General features: G+C 45.6%; 1 long non-coding RNA gene across 5 annotated transcripts in view; it reads right to left on the bottom strand.

The window, feature by feature from the left end:
* The window catches only part of LOC138843375 (uncharacterized), a 52887-nt gene that overhangs the window by 7849 nt on the left and 17961 nt on the right, over positions 1-27077 (bottom strand). For 3 of the 5 annotated variants that reach the window (XR_011378034.2, XR_016211882.1, XR_016211878.1), the window contains one exon: positions 20877-21357. The exons of the other annotated variants lie outside the window; for them this stretch is intronic. This is a non-coding gene — a long non-coding RNA (uncharacterized LOC138843375). Of the gene's footprint in view, positions 1-20876; positions 21358-27077 lie in introns of those variants that run through there. 5 annotated transcript variants of the gene reach the window in all.

Below are 27077 nucleotides of genomic sequence, written 5' to 3'. Positions count from 1 at the left end.
CTGGAGGCAACTATTTTCAACTCTTAGCGGTTCTCCCTAGAATTTACATTCTTTTTCATATTCAGACAACAACATTGTACCACTAATTAGTTATTTACTTGTTAGTGTCTATTTATTTTACTACAGGAAATTAAGCTCTTACCTCTGTTGAACCTTTCCAGGGGTGGGGAACTTTATTCTGCCAAGGGCCACTTGGGTATTTAGAACATCACTCATGGGCACACAAAATTGTCAATTTAAAAATTAGCCTGCTATAGAGTTACTAAATTTTGAGCCTTACCTAGGGTTGCCTTGGTAGGGTCAGACCAAATGATTTCAGGAGTCTTGTATGTCCCATGGGCCACATGTTCCCTGCCCAATGGGCCAATATCTCTCCTACTTCCTTTCACACACTCTTTAATATAATTCTATCACAATTTCCTTGAATCAACACTCAATATTTATATTGTTATGAGCACATCAATGTCATTCAAAGCTGAATTATGTAGTAAATTGTCATTAAGTATCCTTTAAAGCTTTTTAAAAGTGTTCAGAAAATTATTCTTCATTTGTTTATTTTGTATGTCTCTAGCTTATTACAAGGCTTTTAATTAATTTGTAAATTGTCTCTCATTATAGTCAAACCTATCCTTATTGATTTTATCTTTAAGACATGCTTCTCAAATCCTGTTTCTTTTCTTTTTTTAAGTTTATCTGAGAGGCAGAGAGACAGAACGAGCTCCCATCCACTGGTTCACTCCTCAAATGACCACAAGGTCTGGGCTGAGTGGGGTTGAAGTTGGGAGCTGGGAACTCAATCCAGGTCTCCCACATGGACAGAAGCCTGGTCACTTCAGCTATCACTGCTGCCTCTTAGGGTCTACACTAGTAGGAAGCTGGAGTCATAAGCAGGATCCAGGAATTGAACCCAGATACTCCAAACTAAGTCTTAGTTGTTTGTTTGTTTGTTTGTTTTGTTTTGTTTTGTTTTTATAGGCAGAGTGGACAGTGAGAGAGAGAGACAGAGAGAAAGGTCTTCCTTTTCCGTTGTTTCACCCCTCAATGACTGCTGCGGCCGGTGCACCGCACTGATCCGAAGCCAGGAGCCAGGTGCTTCCTCCTGGCCTCCCATGCGGGTGCAGGGCCCAAGGACTTGGGCCATCCTCCAATGCACTTCCGGGCCATAGCAGAGAGCTGGACTGGAAGAGGAGCAACCGGGACAGAATCTGGCGCCCTGACCGGGACTAGAACCTGGTGTGTTGGTGCCCAGGCGGAGGATTAGCCTAGTGAGCCGGCCATCTTAGGTGTCTTACCTGTCAAGGCTAACCACACACCCATCTCCCAGAACAATGCCATCAGCATCATACTGGGGATTCCCTTCACTCCTCACGTGTGCTGCGTCTCCTGCTTCCTTGTTCCCATCCTAAGTCTTCCCTCTTGGTTTACTCTTTCATCAGGGTAAGACACATGCTCTAGGACTTTGCCGAGACAGGACTCATTGGCAGTAAAATTTCTGACCTGTGTACCTGCAAATATCTTCCTTAGCCTCATACTTTATTGCTGGCTTGGATGATGCTGGAACTCTAGGTTGGAAATGATTTCCCCCAGACTTTTTCTTTTTCTCTTACATTTCTAAAGCCATTGTTCCATTCAAGTTTTCAGTGCTACTCTGGAGAAGTGCTATGCCATTTTATTTTCCAGGCCTTTATGTCACCTTTTTTTTTTTTCTCCCTTTTTGGATGCCTTTAGGATCTTCTCTTAATTCTGGTGTTCTGAAATTTCATTATAGTGTCCTCTGTGTGGGTCTTTTTGCATGTGCTAAGATGGACATTCCATTGATCAACTCACTCTGGAAATTCATATCTTTCACTTCTGGAAAAAAAGTTTTTTGAATTAATTTAAAGGTAATTCCTTCCTGTCTGCTCTCTTTCCGGAGCTGCTACCATTCAGATGTTGATTCTCCTAGACTGAACTTCTTCCCTCTCAACCTCTTTGGTATTACAAGCTTCTGTTCTGTTTTAGGCATTTTCTGTCATTTCTATACAGTGTCAAGAAATAATAATGGCAAATACATGTGTCGGTCCTCTGTGTTGAACCGAACTTCTCCGCCCACTTTTTATGTCTCTGTTTTGTAGGTAAGGAAGCTGTTGCGGAAATCCAGATGGTCTCTGAGATGAGCAGCAGATTGCCTTTGGTTGCTCGGATTCTCCCACCTATCGCAGTGTTTCTTCAGGATGTTTACACAGAGTAGAAACAAAGGCAAATACATGAAAGTAGAGCAGGACCAGGTGCAAGCCCTTTGGGCACGTTATCATCCTCTCTGGTGTCAAGTTTCATTATTTCACAAGTGAGGGGCAATTTTCTCATAAAACAAGAAAGAAATGAGAGACAGTAGTGCCCACCTCTTAGAGCTCTGGGCAGCGGTGAAGAACAGATGAGGGCTCACGTGTGAACGTTCTTGGGAAGACAGCTATAGCGGTAGATGAGAGTGAGAGATTACAATTCTCAGCCTTCTGAGGGATGCTCAATTAGAACTCATGGTTGCTATTTGGGGCCAAGGAAAACAAAATAGAACAAGAATCCGGTAAGGCAGTGGCAGGATCAGTGGAAAGTTAAGTCACAAGGGAACTCGGGGCATTGGGGGGCCTCTGAAACAAGCAGGCAGGCAGGCAGAATTTATATCAGGATTTCAGAAACTAGTACCCTCCATGAATGTCTGCAACATGAGGAAAACAATACACACCTCCATTCCTGTAAGAAACTGGCCTACAGAGATAACGCCTTTGGCACAGAGCCGGCATTCAATACATGGTGACAACCATCAGTGGTCAGGTATGCTGGCCCTGGAGCCAGGCTGTCTGGGTTCTGTGTCATCGTTCCACTTAGGGGTCATATGATTTGAAGAAAAGGAACTCAACCTCCTGATTCTATGTCTGTGAGATGAGATAGGAACGGTAGTCATCTCACAGAGAAGTTGTGAATATTAACTCTGTGAGTCGATGGTACTCAAATGGAGGCCTGGCACATGATCAGTGCTCAATCAATATTGACCATTACTATTCTTACTCGCTGCTCAACAGGGCTGCTATTTCAACCGTGTATTAAGTCATCATTTGGAGTCCAAAGAGTTATCGTTTCATTTCTGCACTTGTCTTTAGTCACTTGGAGCTGATGGAACAAAATATCTCAGGCTGAGTAATTTACGGACAGCAAGGATTTATTACTCACAGTGCTGGAGCCTGGACAGTTCAAGATGAAGGCTCTGGCGGCTTGGGTATCTGATGAGGGTTCGTCTGCCATAGATGACGCCTGCTCTGTGTGCTTACTTGGTGGAAGGGATGAACGAGCTCTCTCGGGCCTCTGTTACAAGGCTCGATTCGTGAGCGCTAAGCTCTCAGGACCTAATCGCTTCCCACAGGCTCAATCTTTTAATGACCATCACCCTGGAGGTTGGGTTTCAGGCTATGCATTTTAGGGGGACAGAAACATTCGCACCACAGCCTGTGTGAAAATAAAATTGCTGTAACACCCATTGGCTTGCTGTCAAAAGCACCTCCAGTTGCTCTGTCTCGGATCCTAAATGTCCTTAAGTCAGGCTGGCTTGAGAACATGTGGAAATATTCTGCTGCCAGGGCTCTGGGGCAAGTCCAGATTTTGGTCCTGAAAAGGGAAGGCCCTAACTGGCAGACAACAAAGGGAAGGAGGACAATGGTCTGCTCATCGGCATTCCAGACTTCATGGGCACCCCCAAAGGGGATTCATTCAACACACAGAGACCCATAGAACTTACTGAACATTGACTATCTTCATACCAACAGACTATCCCAGCCAGTGACTAGACTGGCCATAGATACCTGCTAAACCATCAGTAGCCCTGACTTTATCCCTTCTTGCCTTCCATCCTATGCTGCCTCTTACCCTAGGAGCGCCAGCTTCATGCTCTGACGTCCTTCCAAATTACAGGGCTGGCAGCATTGCCCAGGCGCTCAATAAATATCTGTTGAGTGGACAACTAATCTATGGGGAGGCAAGACTAGAGTGAACTTATCTGTGTTCAGATCGCATCATCTACAATCTATAAAGGTAATAGCTAACTCATAGTTTGAAAGGTTATGTCATGTTCCTCCACTCCACCCGAGTCCTGGCACTTGCCTTAATGTGGTTTAGTATTTGTATGTCCTCTAGAAAACTGTGCCTCTCTCACAGGCAGGGAACCTATTTTTATCATCTGTGATAATTGAGGAGTAGATGAATAAATAAATTTATACACTCAACAAACATTGTTGTGTTCCAAGCAATGATCTGGAGATAGAGCAGTGCTCAAGACAGATGAGATGTGTGATTTCATGGAGCTTACATTTTAGAGGAAGAGACAACCCCCCAATGAGTAAATGAACAAGGGTAATTTCAAATAGTGAGTACAATAAACCCCTCACGAATTTGATCAATGCAAATTTCTTTGGCATTTTCTTATAAGGAAAATATAGTGTGTAATTTGGCCCTGAGTGCTTTCTCTGCTCAACAGATTCTGCAGAGGGAAGAAGGATAGACTGCAAAGAGAGATCTGAACTACTAAACTGTAATGAGCTAGTCCTCCACAATGAGACAAGCAGGATCGCAGCATCGCTGAAGCGTTTCCCTTTGGCTTGCAATGCTCTGACCAGAGGCTCAAGGTGATGTGCCATACCACTGCACAGGTTTACAGAAGGCTCACAGCACATCTATGTCCTGTAGTTAGAAGTTTAAGATAGAAATCTCGGGCCTGGCACTGTGGCATAGCAGGTAAAGCATCCGGCTGCAGCACCGGCATCCCATATGGGCACCAGTTCAAGTCCCGGCTACTCCACTTCCAATCCAGCTCTCTGCTATGGCTTGAGAAAGCTCTAAAAGATGGCCCAAGTCCTTGGGTCCCTGAACCCATGTGGGAGACCTGGAAAAAGCTCCTGGTTCCTGGCATCAGATTTGCCCAGCTCTGGCCATTGCAGCCATTTGGGGAGTGAACCAGTGGATGGAAGACCTCTCTCTCTCTCTCTCTCTTTCTCCCTCTCTGCCTCTTTGACTCTGCCTTTCAAATTAATAAATAAAAATATGTTTAAAAAAGATACAAATATCAGGTCATCTGAATACAAAAGTACAATACTCCTTCCACCTTTTCTCCCCCTCCCCAAAATGGAAAGAAAACATCTCTGGCAGAAATAATCTGATATAAACCTATAACTCCCAGTGAGGGAAAAAAGGAAAACTATTAACTACTTAGCTCCTGCATTAGGTACCCATGGGCCTTTTATCATATAAGTGTATGTAAAAAAAATTCTCTCTTAAAAACATGATAAATACATTTTGGAAATACTGTTCTACATGTATAAATGATGAAAAGGAAACAAACTTAATTAGTCTAGGTCAAATTTCACTCTTTGATACATACAGATAACTCCCACTGAGATAATTATACCGAAGAGAAGGCAGTATTTGGATCTTAGAATTGTGTGTGTCTTTCTAGAAGTTGATCTTTAGCATATATATTTGCATGCATCCTATAGTCATATTTGGGGTTTGTGGATATGTGTAGTATTTCTGTAAGTCTATCCACTGCCTATGGCAAGTTAGATTTTGAGAACTGAACTTGACAGGTAGAAATTGGGTGGAAGTTAGGGCTATGTGAATAGGCACTCCCTTCCTTCTTGTTACATTGTCTCCACCATGGACTTTCAGAGTAATTTATGTTTTAAGGGTTACAGTGGAGTGGAGGACCGATTCTCTGATATTAGCTAATAGGCTATCGGCAGCCAGGATGTGGGACAAATAGCAAATGAGGTCATGGAAGAGAACTGCCGTCAGCCAGGAAAAACTCTGTCAGTGCATCCCGCCCCTAGCACTGCCTGGATTTCTTTCCCATCCCTGTGCTACAGGTGCCTGAACCAAGGTGGGGGCCGAAGGGAAACAGAGGCTCTGACGTCTCTTCGACAGCCACATCCTTCACGTTTCACACCAAGCTGTTGAATCAGGAAATGGAGGGCACTGACATGTGGGGGAAGGGTACACCTTTAAGTGTGTATTAGGTCAAATTCCACAAAACGATAAAAACAAAGCAAATGACAAATGCATTTTGGGCCTCCATGAGAATAAATTATCCCAAAGTAATTACTCTTCAGAAAAAACCCATTATACAAGTTCTACCCTTGCTCCTAATGTTTCACTTAGATTTACATTCATCATGTTATCAGAACACATTCATCCAAGCAGGACACTGCCCACGAATTTAGCTATTTATTCTCTTCAACCACACACACTTGCGAAGCTGAGGACAGCCGTGCCTGCAGACAGACAGGCAGACAGGTTCCCACACAGAACCCTGTTTCCACAGGGGTGTCCATCGATTGGTTTCACAGCTTAGCTACTCATCGTCAGACAGGGTGTCTGTGCTTCCCCCATGCGCTCCCAGCGGGCCGACGAGTGCCAGACGGGCATCATCGTGTCTTGTGACTTGATAAGAGATCCCATTAATAGCTCATGCAGGGGCACTGACATCCCGGCCCTCTCAGCTGGGGGGAATCTGGCAATTAGTGCCAGCCTGCCGAGCTACAAGGCTTGCAATGCTGGTGCCAGGTCAGACATAAGAGGCTGACTGTGAATTCACACCCTCTCTACGTGCAAGGAATTGCAAAAGGGGCTTTGAAATGAGAAAGATGAGGAGACTCCTGGGCAAGGACTTCCTTGATATCAGCCCTTTCCACCTTGTGAACTGGGGAGGAACAAAACCGTCATTGTTCCACTAGGTTGGGAACACGCCTGGCTCTGTGCTCTGTTTATCCCTCAGCACATGGCTGCTTCCCAATGATTATCATTATCATTATTAATGATGGTGATAATTGACAACATGGTAAATAACTTGAAAAGAGCTAGTTTCCTTGAAGAAAAAAAAATAAGTCACTGTAATAATGGCTCTTTTACACAGGAATGAATAAATAGCACATTTGTGTCTCAGTATTTTAAATTATATCTTTGTTTGCTGAGGCTGGAGGGCATGGGGTGCAATTTTAAACTCCAATAAATGAACAAATGAATTAGCATTAGGAAAAGGGTATATGTTAATCAAAACCAGCCATTTGGATTTGGGGCCCTAAATTACATGTAGATATTGTGTTTTTGCTTCTTTCCCTGTAATATCACTTATTACTGGATCTGCCGAGCTGGTCTTATCCTGGAGAGGGGAAGAATGCTGCTTGGAGGATGCTGAGGTTTTAGGCCCTGGCAATAAAATGATTTCTTTACAAGGAGATACCCTTTAATAAAGCTAAAGCTTAAGATGCAAATATACCAAAAGCAGGGGCTGAGATGGATCTGGAAGTCCTGACCCAGCCAGCTTCTCTCCCTTTGTTCAGGCAATGGCAAGCAAGAGCAGCCAGTAAGCTATGGCCTGCAATGCCAGTATCCCACATTGGAGCACTGGTTCAAGTTCTGGCTGCTCCACTTCAGTCTAGCTCTCTGCTAATGCTCCTGGGAAAGCAATGGAAGATGGCCCAAGTACTTCTGCCCCTGCCACCCATGTGGGAGACCCGGATGGAGCTCCTAGCTTTTGGCTTCTGCCTGGACCAGACCGGATCTGGCTACTGCAGCCATTTGGGGAGTGGACCAATAATTGGAAGATATTCTCTCTCTCTCTGCCCCTCCCTCTTTCTGTCACTCTGCCTTTTAAAAAAATTGTAGGAAAGAAGGCAGACATGGGTCACCAGTCTCTAAAAGTCAGAGATTTTTTAAAATTATTATTTGTAGAAGATTTTCCAAAGATACTGCTCAACAGTCTTACTGAGAAAAATATGTGTTGTTTTCTCTTGCAAGTGTTTTCCTACAAGGTAAACATATCTACCTTGGTAGATAATTTCAATTAAACTAGAATTAGAAAAAAATAACACCTCCTGCAACATGAAACCATTTTTCAAGCTTTTCCACCCTACCCTTCTGTGATTTACAATGACATCTAATACTGGAATAAAAACCCAAGTATGATCTATGAAGCTTGACATGGATTTTCTTTTGAAGTGTTTGGCATGAATATGTTTGTGCAACAGAACTCATTTGTTCTAAACGATGGTAGAGTAGATTTTACCTAGAAAATCCTTTGGAATTCTAAATAGATATTCTCTGGGGTATGCATTTATTTTTGGAATTTGGTAGAAAAAGATAGGAATCCATTTTACCTGAGAAAACCTTTCCTGAAATATCAGCTTGGTCGATAAAGTGTCAACTTGGTGAAAGTAATAATAATAATAAAGATGATGATATGCCCCCAGAAAACAGACTGAGGACATTTCATTCCCCCTCTTTACAGAGCGCCAGTGACGGGCTGCACTGCATCTTCGGATTAGGAATTTATATTGCTCCCCAACGCCTCATTTCCTTGGGCTCCTTTACTTAAGGCCCTAGAAACAGCTCACACATTCTTGGAGAAGGGCCATTCCATCTCCTGTTTTCTAGTTTTGTCAATGATTCCTCATCTCCGCGATGCATTTTTGGGAAACTTCTTGTCCTGCACTTGAAGGTTGAGTTCCATCTTGGTCCGCTGTAGGCTTGGTTTCTCCTTGGAGCTACAAAGCACAGTTTCTAGGTATGGAGACATCTCTTTGCTAGGTCTCCTCTATTGTTTGAGCTGAGCTAGCAACTTTCATGCAACTACTTTCCCCAGTCACTTCTGCACCTCTCCAAAAGATATAGAACACCACCAAAGCTGGTTGGAGGAATTCCTATGGAACTCCCAAGACTGTGTCTGCTTGCCCAATGTGCCTCAAGCCAATTACTGATCCTGGGGTGGTGAAAGCAAGCAGGTATTCGTTGCAAAATGCAAAGCAAGGAACTGGGCTTGCTGCCTGGGCTTCTCAAGGGGTCAGAGGTGAAGGTTCTTATAGACTGAGGTTGGGACCGATAGGTGCTCCTTGAGCGCGTGTCCAAGTTCCCAGCTGGTTGGCAGTGCTTGTGGCCCTCCTTCAACTGGCTGGCGATATCACATTTTTCAGGCAATGCTGATGATGGCAAAGTGGGCTTCAGTCAGTCCAGGGGCTATGAGCAGGTGGTGGTGACTTTTTGCCTGGGGCCTGGGATTTCAAGAGAAGAAGCTCCTGAAGATAAGACTGAACATCAATATGTCTTGGTGGAGGAGATAAATGACCTTGTGAGCCCCATGGTTAGGAACCTCGAAGGGCTGGCCCACTACTCCTTCCACTCAGGTGTACTAATTTTAGTTAGTGGTTGGTTTGCAACTGTATAAGCAGGGCAGGGAAATCTTATAGGGAAGGGAGACTGGGAGACCATGGGAGACAAGAACCTGATGGTACCTGGCATGTCTCCAAGGCACTGTATACCAGGCTTGGTTTCACCAGCAAGAGCTGAGAATGCCCCACTTTCTGTGTGAGGCCTTTCTCCCTCCACGTGCTCTCTATCCTGCATGAACATCCTAACATCTTGTGTGAGCACTCCTTGCATGATACTTGTATTCTGCTGTAAGGAACTGACACAAAAGGCAGGGCTTAACACAACATAAATGTATTCTCTTGCAGTCCTGGAGGTTGGAAGTTTGAAATCAAGGGCCGGCAAGGTTGGGTCCTGCCAAGGACTCTGAATGAATTGCTGCTCCACGTGGCTGTCCATGCTTCTTTTTTTTTTTTTTCTTTTACAATTAGAGTGGACAGTGAGAGAGAGAGAGACAGAGAGAAAGGTCTTCCTTTGCTGTTGGTTCACCCACCAACGGCTGCCGTGGCCAGCGCACTGCGGCCCGCACACCGCGCTGATCCGAAGGCAGGAGCCAGGTGCTTATCCTGGTCTCCCATGCGGGTGCAGGGCCCAAGCACTCGGGCCATCCTCCACTGCACTCCCGGGCCACAGCAGAGAGCTGGCCTGGAAGAGGGGCAACCGGGACAGAATCTGGCGCCCCGACCGGGACTAGAACCCGGTGTGCCGGCGCCACAAGGCGGAGGATTAGCCTAGTGAGCCGCGGCGCCAGCCCTGTCCATGCTTCTGAAGGCTGCTGGCATTCCCTGGAGCTCCCTGGCCTGGGGCAGTGTAACTTCCACCTTAGCCTCCTCCACATGGTACCCTCCCCTGTGTGTGTCTCCCTCTCTTATCCTCTTATCACTTCATCTTAACTTGATTGCATCTGAACTACAAAGATAGTATTTCCAAGTAATGTTACCGTAACAGGTGTTGGAGGTTAGGACTCAACGCATCATTTTGGGGGGACACAGTCGATCCTCACCAGTATAAATTTGTTCACACTGCCTCCTTTTCATACTACATCACGAGCTCTTTGAAGACAGTTCTGGATCTACTATACATACCCTCAGCACCTGGTACAGCACAGTGCTCAATAAATAATGACTGGTTAATGAATAACAAACTATGTGCCTTCATAATTACTGAGTTGGGGTTTGGGGAGATGTTGACATTTGATGGAAAAGGGCTCCTGTCTCCTGCTGGAATATCTGGAATTCATTATCCTGCAGAATGTCGACTGGAGTGGGTTCCAACACTACAGTTTCACTTCTTCAAACTAGTTTCAATATTTCAATAAATCTGACAGAAACGGTATGTGTATCCAGAAAAAGGCCGCACAGACTAACCAAAATGTCAAGTTTCTTTGCAGTCGGCTCGGAATTTGTATTAGAGAGGAATTGAGGGTGACTGAGAGAAGCCAAAGCACAGGGCCTTCTCCGATCTACGGCATTGTAGGGTCAGTTGGAAGGAGCTAGGCCCCAAACTGGGTTGTCTCATGCAGAAGTGCAGCAAGAGGCTGCATCTGTCCCTGGGGGTAGCCTCACCAACTTCCCTTCTCTGGTCTAAAGTGGGCTCACCCATGCTCTCTCTTTTTCTCTTCTTCCCTCCTCCGCTACTCTTCCCAAGCTCAGTATTGCTCTTCAACTCCCCCGTGCATTACTTCCTCCTCTGACTGAGCACAAATCTTGCTGGCTTTCCTGTCTTAGAGGGAAAGAGATCTTACCACCACAGGAGGACTCCATTATTGGGCAATAACTACGTTGATATTAGAGGATTCTGAGCAATCCTCTCCGCACAAATGCCTGGCTTGTACAGTTATTGTTTTGCTGCATAATCCTATTGTGAAAGTCAGAAGTGAATTCAACCCTCATCCTTTGTTTTCATTGTTGCTTCTACAAAGAATTCTAATCTCTCCCAAGGCAGATGGACACCTTGGGTCTAACTATACAAAAAACAAACAGGAAAAGCTGATTAAGTAATTTTCAAAATATCATTTCTAGTATACCAAGTAATTGCAAATTAGCGAGAACTGCCAAAGAGGAAATCCAGTTGGGAGAGCAACTTGGTGGGGCATTTATCCAGGGCCTTCCAGCCCATCCAACAGCCTTGAAGGGGGAAAAAAAATCACTTAAGGGGGAGGATCCCCAAAAGACCATGTTGTTCTTTTTATTATTATTACAGAACATTTCCCAGAACTGTTTGGGGCAATTGCTATAGAACCCCCAAACCTAGGTCCACCTAGCCCAACACAGAAAGCCAATTACTGACGTGGGGTGGTGGAAGAAAGGAGTTTATTGTAAAGTGCAGAGCAAGGAACTGGGTGGCTCTCAGTTCCCAGGCTCCCTGAGACAGAAGAGGCAGCGACTGTTACAGGTGAAAGCTGGGGTGCATGTTCGGCAGGTGTTGGTGGGGATAGGTGGGCAGTTTTGTGTTCTTCATGATGGAAAAGTGGGCTTCAGGCAGGTAGCAGCTGCCTCCTGTCCTGAGGGGAGACTTTGTGAGATGATACTGACCACTTAGAGCTTAATTACTGGAGAGTTTCTTGAGGCCAGCTGCACCACTCTCTCATTTCAGTGACTTCCTTCTGATAAGTGGCTCATCAGCCGTCCTAAGGAAAGGCGAGGACAGTCTGAGCTATAGCTGAGACACTGGGTGCTGGTGATATCTCTTAAGCCGTCAACCACTCGGTGTTAGTCTCCAGATCAACAGGCATCTTTTAAGCGGTTTCCTCTTGGGTGAGGCTTGTGATACTCTTGGAGAGCCTTGTCTAGTGACCTTTTGCTTGGAAAACCTGCTATTTTCATGGTGAAACCTGGAAGAACTACTTCTTCCGTGCTGCTTTTGTAGGGGCTCAGAAATGATACCCCAAAGTTATGGGCCTTGGCATGCTGGGTGTTTTTGAGCAGAAGGAAACAAGGAGATCTCTCTGATCGTGTCCTGTCTCATGCCTCCTTCCCTTCCCTTCCTCCTCCCTCTAGTTACAGAAACTAGAATTCCTCTTCCCAAAGTCAGCCATAAAGCCAAGGAAAGTGGCTGACTTCTTTTTTTCCCCTGGAAGGTTGAGAACCAACTACTACCCCTGAAAAGCTCGTGATGCATTCAAGAGAAGCAATTTTGAGCCCAGCGTGAGGGGTGTCTGGACCCAGCTGTTACTCTCACCCACCAGGTCCATTTGACTTGAGTGATGGGCATGTTGGGTCTGGTTCATCTTAGCCATATGGAGTAACCTTGCACAAGCCTTTATTCTCTACCTATACATTCCTTGTTAATCCCAGAAATATCCTTAAATCCATCAGTAGCTTTGTTTCAGTAGCCTCCTTGAAGAACGGTACTCTGTCTCTAAAAGATTCGTGTTACCAATCATGTTCTAAAAAAGCAGTCTTGTGAGACATTTGCCCCGACTTTCCTAAAGCCCATCTGTTCAGGCCACATCATTATGTTCATTGTGTAATGTGAATGAAAATTTACTGTCATGGAATACATAAATTCCGACTAAAATCTGACCACTTTGGAACATGTCACAAGACTCATTAAAAGTCATTAAGCTCATGCCTCCTAGGTCTGGGTGTCATACTTGGCCTTGAAGAAACCTCGTATTAACCTTTTTATGGCGCCTACTTATGGAGCCTACTTATTTCCATCAACAAGGTTCTCACATGGCTGGTGTCCTGCCCCACACCCTGAGGGAAGGAATGTCTTACAAAGACACAAAGAAAGAGTCTGAACAAAAGGTCTTACTAACAACTTTCTCTCTGTGTGTCAGGATCACATCTTTACCCTTTTTGTCTAAGAGAGACAGGGAAGCAGAAGAAGCAGTTGAACCACCTGGGGTTAATGGTTCCTATTATCCCAAGACCTACAGGATATGGATTTTGTTCCCCTTGTTCTGAAGATAACCAGACCCCCTGCCTGGGCCAGGCTCTTACCAGTTTAGGGGGCAAAGCTGACCTAGATTGACCTACAGCTCATTCTACTCTCATTGTAACACATTAGCATGCTAAATGATGCAGGTACCAGCTGCTATAACAGGAAACACTGAACCCTGTAAAGAGTGAAAAGGAACAGTGGCCAAGTTCTGGGAAATCTCCACTTACTTCCCATTAAAGCCATGAATATTCCTCCCTCTAATTAGAAGGCACCTACACTTTTACCAAACAACCCATGTAATGTTAAATACAGCTCAGAAACAAGGCCCTCTCCTCCGAGCAGGCCCCACTCTGTGGAGTGTGTTTATTTTCTTTCTAAATAAAATTTCTTGCTGCTTGCTATTTGCTCTGCTCAACCAACTCCTGAATTCCTTAACAGAAGTCAGGGACATGCATACCAGGCAGCCCTTGGTTTCTCTACAACTATCCACTTCTCTGATCAGATTTAGTGTAAAAATACAATTTTCCCTTGGGCTTTTTTTTTTTTTTTTGACAGGCAGAGTTAGACAGTGAGAGAGAGAGAGACAGAGAGAAAGGTCTTCCTTCTGTTGGTTCACTCCCCAAATGGCTGCTACAGCCAGCGCACTGGGCAGATCCAAAGCCAGGAGCCAGGTGCTTCCTCCTGGTCTCCCATGTGGGTGCAGGGCCCAAGCACTTGGGCCATCCTTCACTGCCTTCCTGTGCCACAGCAGAGAGCTGGACTGGAAGAGGAGCAACTGGGACAGAACTGGCGCCCCAACTGGGACTAGAACCGGAGTACCAGTGCCGCAGGTGAAGGATTAGCCTAGTGAGCCACAGCGCCAGCCTGGGCTTCATTTCTGAATACTCCCATGTTGTATAAAATGTTGGCTAAATGAATCTGTTAGGCTTTTCTCTTGTGACTCTGTCTTTTGTTATAAAGGTATCAGACATGACTTTGGTAACGGGTGAGTAAATGGTATCACTATTTGTCTCCTACACTGTGACAGTAGGTGTCAATTTTGGCTGCATATTGGAATAACCTGGGGAGCTCTACTTCAAAAAGTTAATGGAAAATTAAAGGGTATTTATTTTAGTGTTAAAATTGTTGAAATGCATGCACATAATAGGTCTTCAAAAAGTTCATGGAGCATGTGTATTGTGAAAAAATTATGCATGGTTCTCAAAAATGTTTGCACTAAACATTTTTAATTCCGTTTGTTCCCATGGATTTTCAAAATACCCTTTCACATATACATGTGAGTGTGTAAGAGTTGATTATTGCTTATGCCCTGGTTTCTGGGATGTCATTGATCAGGTACTGAATTCTTGAGAATTCCTTTTAGATTTCTATAGTCAAGTTGGGCCCATGATACCTCTGTCCCTTGGCCTATGCTAGAGAGCTTTTGTTCAGCCTGTGGTCCTCCCCATCCTGTGCTCTCAGCTCTTGGCATCAAAAACTTGACTTTAGCCTGAGTCTGTGCTCACTGTCAGACAGCTGGGGGCAGTCACATTACTGTAGGACCTGTAATGTTGCCCCACAGGGCTGTGATGCCTCAGCAAACACTGATGCTTTGCCCAAGATTGCATTGTAGATCATGCGTATCTTGTTCCAGCAGAAGGGGTGGCACTGAGACTGAGGGCTCTGCTTAGGTTACAATTCTCTTATTTAAAAAGATTTATTTGAAAGAGTTACAGAGAGAGGGAGTGGGAGAGGGAGAGCAAGAGAGGGAAAGAGAAAGACTTTCCATCTACTGGTTCACTCCCAAAATGGCCACAAAGACCAGGGCTGGGCCAGGCTAAAGCCAAGAGCCAGGAGCTACATCCAGGTCTCCCATGTGGGTGTGGGGGCCAAACACTTGGGCCATTTTCCACTGCTTTGATAGGACAGGTGCCCATATGGGATGCCAGCAGTGTAGGCTGAACCTGCAGTGCCACAATGCCTGCCCAGGTTACTTCTCTTTATGAGAGATTACAACTATCAAAATTGGCTACCTCTGCAGTATTTGGTCACCTAGTACTCATATTTTCATTTAACCCCATGAATGATAGAATGAAGAGTAAGGCCATTCATCTTATTTCTTGACATTTTATAGCCTTTTCTTCAGGTTCATAAAAATAAGTAGACCAGATTCATTTGGGTTCATCTGCTTGGTGTGGCCCATGTGAGTTTGAAGTCACAGCAAGTGGGATTTAGGATTTGTTATTTGTGGGTAGAGGAGAAAGAGTTCAATAGGAGTAAAGAAGAAAGTATCTAGAAGAGGGCTCCAGGTACTAGAGAATGTGTGTGTGTGTGGGGGGGAGGGTAGGTGGAGGTAGGGGTAGGTAGATATTTGGTGGTGTAGCAGTTAAGTTTGTTACAGCTGCATCCCAAATCAGAGTGCCTGAGTTCAAGCCCCAGTCCCCTTTACGATTCTAGCTTCTTGGTAATGTGCACCCTAGGAAGCAGTAGGAGATGGGAAGCAGTAGGAGTGGTTGGGTCCCTGCCACACATATGTGGGAAGCCAGGATGGTTTTGGGATCCTGGCTACTGAAGGAACTTGGGGAGTAAACCAGCAGATGGATTTTCTCTCTGTCTCTGTTTTAGTCTCAGTCTTTCAAAAAAATAGAAATAAATAAACATTTAGAAAAGAATAAGTGGACTTTGAAAAGTATTGGCTCATTCATTATTTACTGGTTGCGAAAACATTTATTGTGCCACATGGAGCTAGCTGGAGAGGCTCTGTGGGTGCCTAGCTCACAGAAGGTGCATCTCCAATATTTGTGGAATGTGAGTCAATACAAAGATGACTTGGAGAATTTGCTCCTTATTAATCGTCCTGGCTTACACTTTGTTTCCTAGACTTTTTTGTGTTGTCATTTCCGTATTGAATGTGGATCAACTTCTCTCGCTTACTGATCTCTCCAGCTACCTTTTCTTCCCGGCTGTTCACAGGAATGGACCTCATTTCTGTCTGGCTCCTACATCCTGTCTGCATTCTCTTTGGACACAGCAATCCTGATAGTCACATGCTTAAATCCACTTATATAGTTTTTCATCTAGGAAAACTTGGGGTTCACTTTCATATTGTTTATAAATCAATAATATCCCACTTTTCTATGTTTGTCTTAATTTTCAGCATACTCTTTGTCTTTTTGCCTGTTTTGTTCTGTTTCTCCTCAATTTCCCCCAGCCACTATTTTCTTCTTCATACATAGATTAGGATTAGAATGAGAGCTAGTGAAAAAGTCTATTTCAAAGAAGAATTGCGATAAGGATGCTCTTATTTTCTAAGGGCATTTTTTTTACTTCTTATTAATTCTAATTTATGCAATGCATTTCACTGCAATGATGAAAGGAAACAACTGGAGCCAACTCTGTGATTATTGGGCTCCTGCTCAGCACCTTGGCTCTGGTTTTTTTCTTGTCTGGGGCCTGGTACACAGTAGGCTCTTAATAACTGTCTTTTTAATGACCAGAAACAGAGGCTTTTCAAAAACTCACGTTAGTTGGAAAAGAAGATTGAGATGTAAATAGGAATAGAGAGATGGAAGTGAGGTTCCAGAGCTCCCCGTAGATCTTGTTTCTCATCTCTGCCTTCTTCCTATTAGTGCTGATCATTGAAAATCACTGCATTTAACTTCAGAAGTATTGATGGGCACCTTATTTTTCCCTGGGGGTGGAGGTGGAAGATCCATACTGTTTTATGGTTAGACGGCTTATCAGTTTGCTTTATTCAATTAATTTTCAAACTTCTGACTTGTTTTTATCTTGCGAACTTGATCTGGACTTCCAAATGATTCAAATAAACCAGCCTCCTAAAACCCCTGGCAAGTTAGTAGTAAAGCTTAATGTAACAACCACAACAATGAATCTTAATTTGGTGGAGTCCAATCTTGCAGAGATGCAGGCTTTATGGAATGAAAAGGACAATTCCAGTCTATGGTTTAAAAACCTGCCTTCCGTTCAGGCGGATGGCAGAGACACCTGCATTAGCATCCAGACAATCTCCTTTTACCACCTGCCCCTTGGGCACCTCTGATTCCATTCATGACCTGGCATTGCTGTTCCCGAGCTTGTCCACTGCATTTCTCACTCACACCATCAGGCAGGTGTGAGCAGGTGAGAGCTGCTTCTCTATTTAATTTCCTGATCATCTCTTTTCTTCTCCGTTTCCAAGAACTGCTCAGATTTGTCTTTGAAAATGAGTCTTCTAGATTTCCCTTTTCTTCTCTTCTGGGTTAGACATTTGTTGATGTATTTCCTTGGCGATCAGAATTTGTAACCCAGTGAAAATGTCAACACCTGCACATTACTTCCAAGCTCGGGCTGCATTTCCTGAGAACAGCGGGCTGATTTCCATGTTTATTGAATATTATTTTTTAATGGCTGTGCCCTTAACCATGACCTGTCCTGTGCAAATAAAATTTTGTTTTATTTCCCCTCATTTCTAGCTGGGGATCTGAATCTGATATTCTTGTATTTGAAAGCTATGTTTTCTAGCTTTTATTCCTCTTAACTCATCCTGACCATTTTTACTTGGATTGTCCCTTAGTTTTAGCATGGAAACTAGCAAAATAAAGCGTAATTGATCGGCTAAGAGATTGCCACTGGTGTTTGCGGATTTTTAACCATGTAATCAATGAGTTGACTTCATGTTAGCCATGGCCTAATGTAATATATTAGCTCTTATTACTTGGAAGTCTGGAATTCACCTACAGGATGGCAGCAGTGACTTATAAATCGCTGCAAATGATGAAAAGGAATCCAGGGAAACAATCAGGGTTAGGAACAGAGAAAACACAGCAGGCTCCTGATTGTCCTTAAATAAGAAAACTATTACAGATCCGAGCACATGGGCAGCCTCTTTCACAAGTCACTTGTTAGATTTTTTTTAAAGATGTTCCAATGAAGTCGGAGTACTCTTCCTTTCCTTCCTTCCACAACCCAATAAAAGGAAAGGAGACAGAATAATACAATAGGTTTTCTTCATTTCCTGCTGATGTGGACGCCTTTATTTCTTCGCTGCCACCTCTCAAAATGTGCAAAAGATTTGTATGCGATTGAAAATGCATACCTATGTTGACTGAGGGACAAACAAAATAAAGAAAATTCATGGAAAATGCATAATAAGGAAAAACGCTCCGTGTATTTCACATTAGTAAAATCGACCCCCTTTTCAGTGAGAACACTGCTCTCAGGCACCTGCAGCAACCGTGGCAGCCCCTGGCAGGCCCCAGCCTTTCCACCTCCCAGAGAACTTGGCCAATGCCCCATTGGGCCTGAATTTGATACAAAGTCAGCTTGCAGGACAAGTGAGTGCACTGCATGTTGTTTCCTTGTTCCTAAAGTCAGATTTCCAGTCAAGGAGGCCGAACTGCTCCTCAAAGCACCACAGCTTTCCCTGGGGGTACCTGAGTAGCGTGCCCTAGGGCTGGTGTTGTGGCACACCAGGTTAAGCCTCTGCCTGCCAGGCTGAATCCCATAATGAAGCTCGGGTTTGAGTTCTGGCTGTTCTGCTTCAGATCCAGCTCCCTCCTAATGGACCTGGGAAGGAAGTGGAAGATGGCCCAAGTGGCGGGGCCCCTCCCACCCATGTGGGAGATCAGGATAGAATTCCTGACTCCTGGCTTTGGCCTGGCCCAGCCCCAGCTGCTGCAGTCATTTGTGAGAGTGAACCAGTGGATGAAAGATCTCTCACTCTCCCTCCCTCTCTCCCTCCCTCCTTGTCTCTGTCACTCTGCCTTTCAAATAAAATTTTAAAAACTAATGTACCATAGTTCATGACAGTGTCAAAACAACAACAACAACAACAACAACAACAACAACTTCTGGGCTCACTGAAGAACTGTCAGTCATCTCTTAAAGCCCAATGAGTGAATTAACAGTGTTCCATTCTCCGCCCATCTTTCCCCATCTGGCATTATGCCCTAAGCCTTTAACAGATTTTTGATACCAATTCAATAACCTAATATTTCCAAGTGAAAATGTATACATGTATTCATCTGAAAGTTGCCTTTTTCTAGGTGGAAGGGTAGACAAGTGTGATATCCATCATAAAGGACATGGCTGACCCTCCCGTTAACAAAAGAAAAATGCAACAAATTTATTTCAACAAAGTTTTATGTGACATGGAAGTCTACAGAAGTGAAAACCAAAGCACTCAGCAAAAACTGTATCTTTATGCTTGGTTTGATGAAGAATAGACAACCATGTAGAAATGTGATGAGACAAAAAAAGGAATGGCTTGAAGGAATAGACTGAAGGGGGCGGGGCTTGCCTAGAAGGCCTGGCCGTCAGCTTCTTCTTGGCCTCTCTGCAACATGCCCTCTGGAACAGGGGTCTTACGAGCTGCTGTCAGACAAGGTAGGGCAGACTTACTTCATGGACCACACTTACATGAAAAGAGGAGAGAAAGGTTAGAGTGACATTTCTAGGTTTTCACGTCTGGCTTTGAGGACAGTTTCTATGGCCACCTCTAAGGGAAAAAGAATTCTAATTTCCCTGGCCTATCTTGGAGAGAAAGGGGAACAGGCAAAGGCCAAAGACTTTGTTTCTGGAGCCCTCCTGATCTCCTTCTGTTCAGAGTTCCCAGGTGCCCCGGGCATCATCCATCAGGCCCTCTGCATGGAGTTGCGGCAGAAAGCCATCTGTGACCTTGAAGGAGAAGGGGTAAGAAGGACACCTTGGGGCCGCAGACCAGGATGCCCCCCTGAATGTGCTGAAGGGACCTGATGCACACTGAGCCGTCAGGGCCGCGGTGCTTGCTGGATCCAGAGGCAGAAGATTCCCGCCAGGCTAAGAATTTTAGATGGGATTTTGCTTTTGCAACATTGCATCTTTGTAGGGAGAGACATCTCCCAGTGTTTCTTTTAATGAAGATTCTAAAGTGATTTATGACGATTCAGAGAGACATTCATCTGGAATGGTGCTCTTTGCAGATTAATGATGATGGCAAGATGTAGTGTGCCCACATCTGCTAAGAATGAAAGGTTGTTGGAAAATGCATGTCATAAATTGTTAATGAGGAATTCACAAATTGCTCATTCAAATTCCCCACTCTCTTTTTAAAGAACCAAACCAAACCAACAACAGATAGGCACATCCATACAAAAATGAGCATGAGCCAATGCACCAAAACACACACAGTGCTCATTTAAAAGGGGGGATCCTTCTTTGTACCAACCAGACTCTAAATCTTTCACAAAGTGCATGCAGTAGAAGTATTAAACACTGAGGCCGCCACCTGCAGTGCCGGCATCCCTTATGGGTGCCGGTTCTAGTCCCGACTGTTCCACTTCTGATCCAGATCTCTGCTATGGCCTGGGAAAGCAGTAGAGGATGGCCCAAGTCCTTGGGCCCCCCTACACTTGCGTGGGAGACCCAGAAGAAACTCCTGGCTCCTGGCCTCAGATTGGCACAGTTCTGGATGTTGCAGTCTTCTGGGGGAGTGAACCAGCAGATGGAAGCTATCTCGCTCGCTCGCTCGCTCTACCTCTCTCTCTGCCTCTGCCTCTTTGTAACTCTTTCAAATAAATAAACAAATCTTTAAAAAAAAAAAAAAACTGTTAAACACCATGGTTTGCCTTTAACATGGCTCCTGGTTTTGAGGTCATAAGACAAAACCAAACCAGAAGTTCTGAGAAGAGCAGGAAATTCGAGGAAGACGGGCAGGCCAGCTGAATGCCTCACCCCCTTCCAAGTGCCCTGTGTGCAGAATGGCCATGACGGCTTGCTGAGGTTAAGATAACAGCCAAGAGAGAAAGGGGTGGGGGGAAGAGAGAGAGGCTTTTATTTGAATTGTCAGCCTTAGCCTTGAGATACAGTGCAAATGGTTTTAACAGCCAAATCACATCATTGCGAACAATGTCACAAAGATAGAAAAGGAGCATTATATTTTTTTATCTCACAGATGTCCTGAATAAAGTACACTTGGTTCCAATTTCATCTTGATAGTGCATCACAGATCACGGTGACAGCCTTTCGGGACGAGTCGCTGAGACCGGGTTTAGCCTGGTTTTTTTCCACTCCGAGTGGAGTGTCTTGGCATTTTCATGAGCACACGCCCGGCACAGACCCACTGCTATTACTCACTATTCGAAAAGTCTTTTGGGTTTGGATGGATCTCTCAGCTCAGGTACCAGAATGTCCTGGCCTCCTGAGAATGCAGATGGGACGGGTGAGCATGAGCAAGGATCCCATCTCAGTAAACACGCCACGGTATCACCGACCATCTGCTGCGGCATATGCCTAAAAGACAAGATTTACAAACCAAGGAGACAGTAAAACTCAGGTTTCCTTGGCACACACAAGCTCCAGTAAGAACTCCTAGCTACATTTCCAAAGGCATCAGGAACCAAAACAATGACGACCTTCTACAGGTCTCTAGCCCTGGTTGGTTCCCTTACTACAGGGTCCACGAGACCTGGAAGGTGGAACGCAGCTGCCCACAGAGAGCCCCTCCTCCCCCGGCAGCAGCAGGTCCGTGGCCTGCTGTGCATGGAAGTTAAGGGCTCCGTGGAAGCTGACACTGTCGATAACCTGGGGTCGGTTCTGGAGAACGTGGGGCCAGGTCCACTTTGATCTGGGGCTTTACCTTACCCAGGGACCCACAGAAAAAAAAACAAGAAAGTCAAAGGCAAGGCCACGCCACTCCCAAGAGGGACGCTGTACATAAACAGGCATCAGACAGCAGATGAGAACCTTCCGGGTGGGGGCGGGGGTGAGGGCACAATCTCCATGGAGCTCACTATTGTCAGCAGCGTGAGTCAGCATCTCTTTGTTCTAGGTGCCTTGAGCACCCTGGGGAGAGCTGGCAGAGGAGGAAAAACAGAGGAGGAGGAAGGAAAACAGGAGGAGAGGGAAAACCGAGGAGGAGGTGGTGGAGATGAGAGGAGGCGGTAGTTTCATCTGCCTCCCAAACTAGACCGGCAATCGTCGGGCGCAGAAACGGTGCTCTGTAGCTGTGTTGCTCCGAGCTCCTGGCATGCTTCTGGGTCAGCGAGAGGAAGGGTGACAGGAGGGAGGAGAACAGGGGTAGCAGCCCCCACCCCCACGCCCACCAGAAACCCAGCCGCTTTCCTTTAACCCGAACATGACTTCTCTCCTTCCCAGAGAATACACACTTCTGAAGGAGCCTGCAGGATTTTCACTGACGCCACGGAGGTCTGGCTGGCTGAGAGCATGATATAAAGAACACTGCCCTGGATCTACAGGAGGAGGAGCACACCCACCCAACGTGGCCATCGGAATCTTCAGAAATGTCCCAATCCTATCGTCCCCATCCTATTTTATGCTCAGATATCTTCAAAAACATATCCAGAGTCTGACCATTTGGCATTATCCACACGACTGGCTTCGCCCATTCTCTCCTGCCTGAACTGATGCCCCCGCCTTCTCTTTTCTGCCCCCACCCTACCCAGCTATTCTCAGCAAAGCAGCCAGAGTGAAGCTTTGAGAACAGTGGTCATATATCATCGCGAGTGCTTTTGGGTTGCAGCTCCCATGTCTCCCTGACCTCATCTGCTGCTCTCCCTCCTTGCTGGCTTTGTGCTCTTGGTACCAGCTAGGCACACTGCCACCTCAGGATCTTTGCACTTGCTGTCTTCTCTGCGTGGTGAGCTCTTCTTCTAGATACTGGCATCCATCAAGATTGGCCCTGACCTCCTCAGACTTGTAGCCTGCCCCACCTTCCCTGGTACTTCCCCAGGAGATTTTTCACTAGGAGGGTGGCTTCAAAAAATTCAGGGAAGGCCGGCGCCGTGGCTCAATAGGCTAATCCTCCACCTGCGGTGCCGGCATCCCAGGTTCTAGTCCCGGTCGGGGCACCGGATTCTGTCCTGGTTGCTCCTCTTCCAGGCCAGCTCTCTGCTGTGGCCCGGGAGTGCAGTGGAGGATGGCCCAAGTGCTTGGGTCCTGCACCTGCATGGGAGACCAGGAGAAGCACCTGGCTCCTGGCTTTGGATCAGCGTGGTGCGCCGGCTGCAGTGTGCCAGCCGCAGCGGCCACTGTGGGGTGAACCAACGGAAAAAAGGAAGACCTTTCTCTCTCTCTCTCACTGTCCACTCTGCCTGTCAAAAAAAAAAATCAGGAAAAGATGTGTAGCATGATGAATCTATGTATGGATTTCAAAAAATTGTTATACCAAAATAAACAACTTTTCACTCCAATTTCCATGAGCTTTAAAAACTATCCTTGAACAGCACATCACAATTATCATCTTAAAAGTAAATGGCAGGGCCGGCGCTGTGGCGCAGTGGGTTAATCCTCTGCCTACGGCACCGGCATCCCATATGGGCGCCGGTTCTAGTCCTGGCAGCTCCTCTTCCAATCCAGCTCTCTGCTATGGTCTGGGAAAGCAGTAGAAGATAGCCCAAGTGCTTGGGCGCCTGCACCCACATGGAGGACCGAAAAGAAGCTCCTGGCTCCTGGCTTCGAATCTTGTAGCTCCGGCCATAGCGGCCATTTGGGGAGAGAACCAACAGAAGGAAGACCTTCTCTCTGTCTGTAACTCTGCCTCTCAAATAAATAAATAAATAAAATCTTTAAAAAAAGTAAATGGCTTATTGATTTTGCTTATTGCCCATGTCACCACCAGCCTGCCACACACTCGAATAGAAGCCTCATGCAGGTAAGCTCTTTGATGTGTTCTGTTCATCACTGTATCCTCAGTACTTCAAGATGGTGCTTTCTACAAAGCACACACTCAAAACATAGGGGTGAATTTGCTGAAATGTTCTCAAAGTCTTGTCAGTTTTCTCATGGATTTTTTTTTAAAGAAGGTAGTGGAGTTTTTCTATTTATTTGAAAAGCACAGAAACAGAGAACAGAGAAACAGAGAGGCAGACATCTCCCATCTTCAGATTCACTCACCGAATGCCCACAATGGCCAGAACTGGAGGGGGCTAAAGTCAGGAGCCTGGAACTCAATATGGGTCTTCCATGCATGTGGCAAGGACCCAAGCAACTGAGTGCACATTGCTGCCTCCTGAAGCGTGCATTAGCAGGAAGCTGGACTTGGAAGTACAGCCAGGACTTGAGCTATAACATGGGAGGCAGGCATCCCCAGCAGGGTCTCAACTGCTGCTCCAAAAGCCTGCCTCACATGTAAGTTGTATATAGGCGAGAGGTCGTGCCTGACTGACTGGAGCAGGAGCATGTTTGTAATATCTTACACACAGCATCTGGAGGCTATATATGAAATGGGCTGGAACTGTGGCTAGAAATCCACACAGAGAACTTTCCAGGTCCTTGATGTTCCTTCTCAAATGGAGTCGCAGCTTGTAGGCTGAGGAGAGTGTTTGTGACTTGCCATTATCTGGGCTGTGTCTGGCACAAGGAAAAATGTCCTCTGCTGCCTCCCACCGCCCTACCCCACAAACAAAGCAGTGCTGCATACCCTGAATTTATTTTTAAATGAAATAAATAGAAAAGGTAGATGTGGTGCCAGATGCCTCCAAGCTCACTTGTATACTTGATTATTTTTCATAAGGTTTGCTTCATCAGAGATTTGGACATAAATGACGAGAGCTTATTGGATTGTTTTTGGTTGTATAGTTGAAAATAACTGTGGTGAGATAATAACTTTAGGGGCCTTTCAAGGGTATTCTCTGGTACTTTCTCTGATGTTATTTACATATATCAGCCCTACTGGCTAAAAATCCATAATGATTCTCCTGACTTTTCTTTGTGAATTGATATTGCTATTGGAAATAACATCCCCGAAGACAGAGCAGGGCAATATTCATTTTTTACAAAAGCTATCCTATTATGTTTACCTTGCTGTTAAGTGTGCTTCTTCTTTAGCCTAGAAGTGCTATAGTGTGCCAGAGCATTGTACCTTACATAATGATTGTAATTTAAAAATGAAAACCACTAGGTATCATTTCTTCTTTGCTTTGGTTTTGCTGGCCGTGTGATTTTTTTTTTTTGCTCTATCTGTAAACATATATAAAATGAATAACAGTAAATGAATTACAGAGGTATAATTCCATTGAGGGTTCTGGAAACAGCTTTTAGCCTCAAGAGCCAAGCTCTCACAGTCTGTATCAGATCAGAATTGTGAGACAGAATTATAGCTCTGTTACTCAAGGTTTTGCTTGTTGTTAATTTTATGGAGGACATAAAAGCTAACGTAAAGCATCTGTCGTATCCTTGACCCCTTTAAGAAAGCTGTAGCCATGGCAGCTGATGTCAGGTAGAGGGAGGGGCTCTGGATCCCCACAGGGCATTTCAAGAAAAAGAAACACCTTGTGCCTTGAATATCTCTTTGACACTACTTCCACGTACAGGTAAGCCTGTGGTAAATTTCCGTCTGTTACATCAATGCTTAGTTATTGCACTCACACTAGCGGCAGGTCCTGCACAGATGCTGGTCCTATGCTGTGAACAAACCTGCCAAGAATCCCTCCTGCCCTCTTGGAGCTTACCTATGCCACAGCTAAACAAGTGCAATAGAACATCTAGTCCATGGGACAACCCATTCCATACCAAACTCGATAAGGAAAGAGAGTTTAGGGGAGACAGGGCCTTGAGGGTTAGGGGTGAGAATTGCTCTTTTTTATATTTATTTATTCATTTGAAAGGCGGTGACACAGAGAGGAGGAGAAGAGAGAGGGGGAGAGGGAGGAGGGAAGGGATGGGAAGGGGGAGGGAGGGAGAGGCATTGAGATCTTCGATCTATTGGATCACTCACAAAATGGCTTCAACAACCAGGTCTGGGTCAGGCTGAAGCCAGGAACTTCACCAGGTCTCCCACATGGATAGTGGGGTACAGGGGCCCAAGCACCATTTGTTGCCTTTCAGGTGCATTAGTGGGAATCTAGAAAGTATATGGGATGCCAGTGTGGCAAGCAGTGGCTTAATCCACTGGACCACAATGCCAGCCCCAGCGGTTGCTCTTTTTAAGGAAACTGGGTAAGAAAGAGTGTACTGATGATATGCTACTTGAGCGGAGACCAGGAAGAGTTCTGACGTGATCTCTAGGGCAGATACCCCCAAACTACAGAAGACAGCCTGTGCAAAGGCCCTGAGACAGAAGGCTTGGCAGAGGGCTGAAAAAGGGAGTGATGGAGGGTGAGGTCCCAGAAGATGGGGAGGGCTGAATTCTCTAGGACTTTTTAGGTCAAGGGCAGTCCTTGGGATCCTCCGAGGGGACAGGAAACTGTTGAAGAGCTTCAGGCAGAGAAATGATTACATTTCAAGGGGCTGGTCCTGGCTGCTTCATAGGAAACGGAATATGGGGAAGCCAAGGTTTGAACAGGAGACCAGTGAGCAAGCTACTGGCAACAATCCAGGCGAGAGGTCAGGTGGCTCAGGCTCAGGCGGCAAGTGGAGGAGCTAAGACTGAGTGCACTTTTGGGTCTATAGAGGGTGGGTCCAGTAGAGTCTGCTGATCGGAGCGGGGCTCACCACACAGTTCTGCCTCCCTGGATCACTGCCGAGGCACCAGAGCATCTTGAAGAAGCCTCCTCCCTGCTGCTTGGGATCCGGCTACGGGTGCTCAGCACTGCACCAGTGCTCATATTTGAGGTTTGCTTCTTCCTTTGCGGGTTTCGGCCCTGGGCACACACAAGGCATTTTCTAGGGCACAAAACCCCGATTCTGCTGCCTTTCAGTTTTCTGAAACTCAGCTTCCTGCCGCCCTTGCCCGGGGTTCCCGCTGAAGCTCAGCCATTCTCCCGGCCCCATGAGCAGCGGGTGTCTGCGCCTACGTGCCACCAGCACCCCTGTGTGTCACTTAGCCCTCCGCCATCGTCTCCGATGTCTCTTTCCTTCAAACTCGGCTGCAAGCCTTCACTGCTTCACATTCAGACTGCTGCAATAATCTGCATGCAGGCCTTTTGTTTCTATGCTTCTGGAAAGCTACCAGCTAGCAGCAGCAATCAGCTGTGGCCAGCCTCATTTTCGTCATCTTACGGTCCCTTTCAGATTCTGGTCCCGGCTTCGAATTTTTTCTCCCTGCATTGCAC

Source organism: Oryctolagus cuniculus, chromosome 8 (assembly GCF_051225735.1).
Source record: "Oryctolagus cuniculus isolate XC-2025 breed Fujian yellow rabbit chromosome 8, ASM5122573v1, whole genome shotgun sequence".
Taxonomy (NCBI): domain Eukaryota; kingdom Metazoa; phylum Chordata; class Mammalia; order Lagomorpha; family Leporidae; genus Oryctolagus; species Oryctolagus cuniculus.
This window is presented reverse-complemented; position numbering and strand designations above follow the sequence as displayed.